Below are 8,098 nucleotides of genomic sequence, written 5' to 3'. Positions count from 1 at the left end.
CAAAAATTTCCAAGCAAAATAAATGAGATCTGAAAAGAAGAATATGTTATATTCGTGTAATTTGCATATGCTTCTGTAGATAGAGCAACTAGTTCTCAAATCAAGCGAAGCTAAGGGGAAATCAATATTTGAAGTAGCCACATCTGCAAAAAGAAGTGAGTAAAAGAAGAAAGGAAAAAAATATAAAAACAGAATAAAAAGATAAGTTAAAAACCCGAAAGGGTGGCTTAGGCAAAAATAGAGTCTGCTAAGTTGAAAACCTAAAAGGGCAACTTAGGAAAAAAGTTAAGACAAAAGTTAAGACAAGCCCGCTAAGTTGAAAACTTAAAAGGGTGGCTTAGGCAAAAGTTAAAGCAAAGTAATAGAAAAGAGATTTGGTTGTATAGCCTCTTGACGCAATTTTTTGCACACAAGCTCATACAAAGACAAAAGTACAAGAAATGAGAAATGGGGGCAATCCAAAACAATACATTTTATACTTTTAAGAATAAAAATCTACATAAAGGTTTCAGGTTTTACATTCAAATCAGAAAAAGAAAATGTACAAGCAAAGGGAAGTCAGAAATCGGAGTTCCTTCTGGGACTATCCATCTCGTCCTCTGATTTAATATCCATCACTTGGGTTTGTAAGGCTGATAGCTAGAGAGTCAGGTATCAATCCATCATTGCTGGATATCAAGCTGACGCTGTTGGTTATCTAGCTGCCCTTGCAGTCCCTCATGGTCCGTCTGATGAAAACTTAGAAGGAGAATTAGTTAGCGCATTTCACACATTTCATGTATACATTTTGCATTTTATAATTTATAATTTGTTTTGGTTCTTACCCACCAATCCTCGCCAAGGACAAAGAATTGTCTCCTTGCAGCCCCAACCAATCGATGTACATGCTCAAACTGGTATCTGAACCTATATTTGTATATATGTCGCTAACCTTTTAAGGAAATCCAAAGAGATGGAAACACAGAAGGAAAGGAAAAGCTTAAGTGGGTGTAATTGCTCGGGATGAACTCTAGAGGGAAATAATGGCCAATAGTAAGACGGTGCTTTATTACACCGTGGGGACTCCATTATGAAACCATCGGATCAGGAGGGAATGAGACAGCCCCTGAGACCACATCTGACGTAGTCGCAGGTGGTGCCTCAGAAGTCACACCGATGGATGAGCTTGTAACATATGAAGGTCGAGTGCGTTAAGAAGACTATCCTTCAGTCAGCTCATGAATAGGAAGGGCCTGGCAGAAAAGTTGTAGATAGGTGAATGAAAGAACTGTACATGATAAAAAAGAGAGAATTCCAAATAATCTCAAAAAATACCTGGAAAACAGTGTCATCACTAAAGCTAAAGTCCCCAACAGCTATGGGATGAACGAGGTATAATTGGTGAGCCCTGAACGGATGCTGAGGTCCTCAAGCTCGTCATACCCGTTCAAGCATTCCGCCAACTCCTCTTCAGCAAGATCCTTCATCCAAAACACGGAAAGAGAAGGAGACAAAGGAACTTGACGTCTGCTAGGACCAAGTTTCTAACCATAAATCCTCTCGCCGAGTTACCAAGCCCGACAAGCAGGCCCTGCCAACAACACTCCTCTACTCAAGGTCGATTGTGGACGACATAGAAGGCTCCCATTAGTCGCACTCCCCTAGCCAATCACTATGGATCTGTAAACCAAAAACGGTAGGCAACAATATAAATAAAACATGGATATAACTAACAAATTATGTTTACCATGTCCTAGGTCAGGCTATTGATCCACAAGTGGTGCACGTGAACCTGTGACCACTCCCATGTGACTATCTTGCTCGAGCCTAACGGCTCAAACGAGGAAAAGCTCGCGAGGTGCAGATGGGCTATGAGCCTACCAAGAGGCCGATCTGTAAGGCCCAAACCTGCAAGAATGTGGAGTCAGTGCACACAATATTTATATAAAAAGAACCAAAAGAAAAGAAGTCAGAACAACTTACTTGGATCGCATATGCTAAAAATTTGCAAATCCTTTTGCCACCACGGATGGTGAAGTCCATCTTATGATAGAGGTATGCAAGGGCCGCAAACCCCTAGTCGTAAGAAGAGACCTAGTCCAGCTCCCATAAAAGTGTTAGATAGTGAAAGTTTAGCGAGTTCCTAGAGTCACTAAGTAGAGTCATACCAAAAAGGTACACCAAAAAAGCCTGGGCCATCTGATCAACCTCTTGAGCATTCTGAGGAATGAAGCCTCGGTAGTAGAGAGAGATGCACTAGTAGGCAATGCATCTTGCATTCTTGAGTTTCGATGCTAACCTTAGTAAGTTAATGATGAAGGGCTCCCGAGCCTCAAAATGCCGATAGTGGATTGCATTGTCAAAAGGCATGGGTGTGCTAGAAAAATCGATTATAGTGATAGCAGAAAATGCAAGAGGAGAAAAAGTCAGCTTACCATTAAGAGTATGGAAGGTGTGTGTCGTATCCATCCATCTCTCCAACAAAGCATAAATCGAGGTATGATCGACTCTCATAGTGACCGAGGGAAGTGCGGTGAAGAGTAATCTAGGCAGCTCATCAAACCACTCACATGCACCGTAGAAGTTTTCAGCAAACTAGATCGACACTACATCGCCTTGGAAGGTAAAAGAAGGTATTTACGTATCATGCGCATACAAAAGACTTTGAGGAGGTAAATATTTGTATATCTAGTGTTATTCTCATGAAAAGACCCTAAAATAAATATTTCTGGCCTATGTATAGTCGTTTGTGTTGTATAGAGCCGAATTGGCACTAAACAGTGCCAATCAGCATTATGTAGTGCCAATCGGCTGTATGCGCAACCGATTCAGCTGTACATGTTAGGGTTCTCGATTTCTTTAAATCTTTGCAAATTTACATGTATTTTAAGTAATTGACATGCATGCTAAGTTTTCAAGTAGTAGAAAACAAGTTCAGGTCAAGAAATTACCTTTCAAACGGCTCGAAAGGCGCGATGTGTGCTCAATTTTGCTAGAAGACGAATCTCCTCTCCTTTCACAAGTCTAAGGTCATTTTGGAATAAAATTAGGGCGGTAAACTCCCAATTTGGTGCAACTAGGTGTGTCCAGTAAATCTAGAAGATGAACTTGCCATTTAGAGACATGGAAATAGGCTGAGAATTGAGTAAAAAATCAAAGAAAGAGCAAAATGACCTTTAGAGAGAAAACTAAGGAAATGAGTAAGGTGAAGAAAGAAGAATGGATAAGCATATATATATGTCCTAAGGAAGGGGCAGAAATGTCATTTAGGTCCCTGACCTATCAAAATTGAATTTTAGTCCAAAAGTTGATACAAGTCCGCAGAAAACACATTGAAGCTCGATTGACGCCCTGAGGGGAAATTTTTGAGAAAATTACAAGTTTGGTCCCTGACCCGATAAAATTATATTTTAGTTCTTGGATGGGCCAAATGCCTATATAGCTTTCGAAAAGCATCAAAGCAAGTCAAATTGTACCTCGATGTGGAAAATTTCAACCTAGTACTTGAACGAGGAAAATTATCATATTGACCCAAAGCGGCAAAATTGTTTTCTAGAATGGAAAGTAGCTAGAGGGAGGTCTCTACAATTAACAATTCAATGGGCATAGCCCCCAATTCCGTGGGCGTGGTTCCCAATTCAAATGGAATGGCTCTTGAATGCATTTCCACAATTCAAAAGCAGGCGAATTCCTCAAACCGAGTAGGCGAAGTCCTTAATCCAGGCAGGCAAATTCCACAAACCTAAGTAGGTGAAGTCCTCAACCCAAGCAGGTGTGACCCCACATTGAATCATCAATCAAAGTTCAAGCTTACAAAGCGTGGCTTCTACAACTTATCCTTTTTTATATGCTTGATATCTCTCATTTGTCTTAATTTATTGAATGCATTTGCATGCTCATAAATTTCGACAAATCGGAAGCAACTATTAGCACACATTTTTTGGATACAGATATCGAGGAAAAAATAGAAAACCCTATGATGAGAGTTACTATTTTCCCGGGTCTCGAGAGGTCAAGAATAAGCAAATCCGAGGCTAGGGTTGTAACACCTATACCATAATAATAATAGTAATAATAATTATTATTATAATGATAATAATGATATGATAATAGAAGAAAATTATATTATGTTTGGATATACAAATTAAAAAACTATATATAAATGATTAGAGAAAATCAATAAAATTAATTTTAATTATATAATAAATAATATGGTTAGAATAAAATAATTAGTTGGGTAAGATGCTTGATTTGTGAGGTAGATCAGCTATTAAATATTAAATACTCAAGGTTAATTATTATAGTTAGTAAATAAATATTAAAATGGGAAAATAAATTAATTTTTAGAGATTTCGGATGGAAATTTTTGTGGATTGTGTAGTGTGCATTTTCTCGCAGGTCTTGGACTCGTTCTTACGAGAAGAAGTAGTCCGTTTTATAGGGGAGGTGGTGCCGAGTTTTTTGGTAGAATTAATTAATTGAAACAGATAGAAAATTAATAGGATTATCCTAATATTATACTAGAATTAGAATTAGATTTTAGACATAGAATAATAGACATTGGTTAAGGATTATTAGAAATAGATTTAAGATTAATTCTAATATGTTTATGCGTGAATTATAGGGTTGTGCGCTCGAATAGCTATTCAGAGGGAATTAGCTGGAAATTAAGTGAGGGAATAGTCGGTTAGGTCCTGCATACCAGTGAATGGATAAACCTATAACATTGTATCTGATGGGCTACTGATGCAATTACACCTAAGGCAGTGAACCTATCGATATAGTCTAGCACTAATGGCGAGTATCAAGGTCGTATCCCCTAGGGAACGGGTGATCCTAAAGCTACTACTATACTAAGTGTTATCTAACCTTAAGCAAATGGTGAAAGGTCAACTAAACTATAAACTAGAAATGATGAAATGCAAAAGTAAAATGCCAAACAAACTGAAAAGATAATGAAGCAAACATAGGAAGAAAGCAAATCCAAAGAGGACCTATTTGCGATGGAATTACTAAAGGTGATTATCTTGATTACCAAATTGATTACCCATGCCTGAATCGTAGAATGAACTCAGATCCTCACTCGAGCTCACCGAATTCCTAACTCTGGAAACTAAATGCTGGAATCTCTGCCTAACAATTAATCTCAAAACAACATTAAGATTTGATTCAAGTCTATTAAGAGTTGTTAATCCTTAATCCAGCTAGCCAATTAACCTTATTTCTAAGTGTTATTAACCAATTCTTGCTTAATCTCATTCCAATTGCTTAACGAATTTCTCAATACCAATTAAACAATCCAAGCAACATTCAACTCAATCTCTCAAGTAAAATGAAACAAACTTTTATTACTGAAAAGCAAAAAGGATTACAAATTGATAATCTAATAATCAAAACAAATAAAAAACATTCCATCAACAATAGGAACCCCAATGGGTTCGTCAGCTCTAGCTACTCATACACATAAAAAACATAACTAGAAGAGAAGAAAAATAGAAATGAACTTGGAACATATACATCCTTCTCTTGAATCAAAGTGGACAGTGCCAAAATCAGATTGAATGCTTCAAAATCCATCTCCTCGATCTCTTAAACAAGCTTCAATCTCCTTAATCCGTCCTTCAATATGTGAAAATGGTCTCCTAAGGTCAGTCAAGAAGTCTAGAAAGCGGAAGGTCGCGCGTGCATAAGAGTCTTGGAATCAGAATGCAGAACCCTTTTCTCGAAAACTGAACTCATATATATAGGAAATATGTGCATGGGCCCTGCCATGGCTTGTGCACCACCTCAGAATGCCCAATGTTAGACCGTGCCATGGGCTGTGCCACAGCCCATGCTTGATGCACAAGTTGTGCACTGGTTTCAAAAAAACACAGTACTCCTGGAGAAATTACTATGTTGCCCTCGCTTGAGCATGGGTTGTGCCATGGACAATACTCAAGCCCTGAAATCCACTCGGAAGTCCTGTTTAGGCCCTCAAGTCCTTTGATTTTTCTCGAGAAATGATGTTGAGAGTCCAAATAACCTGAAAACACAAATAGATACCCAGTGTGGTGAATCTAGTATAAAAATGACTCCAATACATGCATAAAATGAATAAGTGAAGCATAAAAACATGTATAGAATGCAACACATCAAATTACCCCACACTTAAACTTTCGCTTGTCCTCAAGCAATCAATAATCCAATCCATAAGCAAACATAATAATGTTCATCCAAAATCATGCAAAAAGTCAGCTCTCAACAATACCCAAACATCACAAAAGAATCTCATTAGTAACTCAAGTGAAGAAGCTTTAGCAAATAGAACAAAATTAATAGTGCTGCAAGTACAAAATGATAAACAATTCAAAAGAAAAATCTGAGAATCAATGCCTCGCATGGGGTCACTCAAAACACTCCAGTGTATGAAGGTGTAGATCAATCCCACATCGCAAGTATACAAGATCCTGTTTACCATAAGTTTGCTCATAAATCCGATCGCCACCACTGCAAACAATCAATAACCATGATCAAAGGGTCTTAAGCAAGGTTGTAATGAGGCTTAAGTAAGGGTAGGAAGAATATGGTGAAGTAGGCTAAAGTTGCTGGAAAGTTATGCAAGTAAATAATGATGCCCAAGGATCAAATACTAAACAAATGGAAGAACAATATTCACTAAGTTCTCAATAATGAGGAATGATGCTCAATTGAAGATCAAAAGCAAAGAATAAAGAATAAAGAATCATTTTTTTTAAATATATGGTAACAGCTGAAATAATGAATAAATGATGTAGTAATCAAAATAATGATGCTATTTTGGATTGAAGGGAGCATCTAAGAAGTTAAGAACTTAGTGAAAATGAACAAATGAACTGATGCAATTTGATCCTGAAATAGAAAAAGCAAATACTTACACACCTCCCAACAACATGGGTAAAAAGAATGGAAATTGGAAAGGTAAAATGAGTGTAACAAGTGTAATAATGAAAGAAAAAGGCTTAAGGCTTAAAAATGGTTAACTAGGGGAATACAGGGTTAGGCTTTTGGCAAAATAGTATAAATCCTAGTTGCCCAAATCATCTTATAGTAATCAAAAGTTCATGTAGTCTTGACAAGCATTACAGAGCAAGTTCTAGAAACAAACATCAAGCATACCACACACTCAACAAGAAAATAAAGAGCAAAAGTATAATGGATGCTCGCAATTGGCTCAAGTCTTACCATTTAAGTCTGGCTAAATTGCAAAGGATTCTCAAAGATTTCATTTAAATCATCAATCAAATCATAAAGCAGCAGCATTAATGAAGTTCTAAACTAAAGCAAAATAAATCGAGAAACCAAAGAGAAACACCGGTTTAACTCGGTCGAGCTGATGCTATAGATACCATCAATTTCTTTCCTTTTACAAAATAACAGAAGAATAAAATAACGTCTACTCACAAACCAAACCATCAACTACTCAAATTAAACAAAGCTTAAAATAGAGTATCGACAATAAAAGAACTACTCAAACATCGAAATATGCACTCCACTACTATAAGGTTCACTGATAGGCTGGTACACAAAACGAGGTTACCACACACTTGAAAAAACATCCTCGATGTGAAATGGGGGGGGGTACCAGCACTGAGTAGCAAAATAAGCAAAAAATAATGTTCAAGAAAATAAAGAACTAACATCTATCATGAAAATAAAAGAATAAAAGTCATAAACCAAAAATAATATGAACAACTAAGTTGAATGGAATAAAGCATAAGAAAGAGGTAACCCTCTAGATACCACCCTGATCATCATGTCTAAACTCCGGAATAAAAATGGGAACGTCCTCTAACTAGGGCTACGGTGCTGGTGCAGATGTGGCTGGTGTGGATGTGGATGGGACATCTATAGCAGGAACAACTAGAACTGGAGCAACCTGGGCTGTGCTGACTGTAGGGAGACTAGTGTCCATCATCGAAGCATCTCTAAACGTCTCCCAGAGGCTATCAATATCAAAAGGTGATACTGGATCCCGAGATGTATGGAAGGTCTGATCTCCTACACGAGATGCTAACAACTGGGACAGCTGGTGGGAAATATCCTGCAAAGAATGATGAAAAATAGTAAACTCCTCTTTAGTCTCCTGGCGAAAGTGCAA

Source organism: Ricinus communis, chromosome 4 (genome assembly GCF_019578655.1).
Source record: "Ricinus communis isolate WT05 ecotype wild-type chromosome 4, ASM1957865v1, whole genome shotgun sequence".
Lineage (NCBI taxonomy): Eukaryota > Viridiplantae > Streptophyta > Magnoliopsida > Malpighiales > Euphorbiaceae > Ricinus > Ricinus communis.
Note: the sequence above shows the minus strand (reverse complement) of the source record.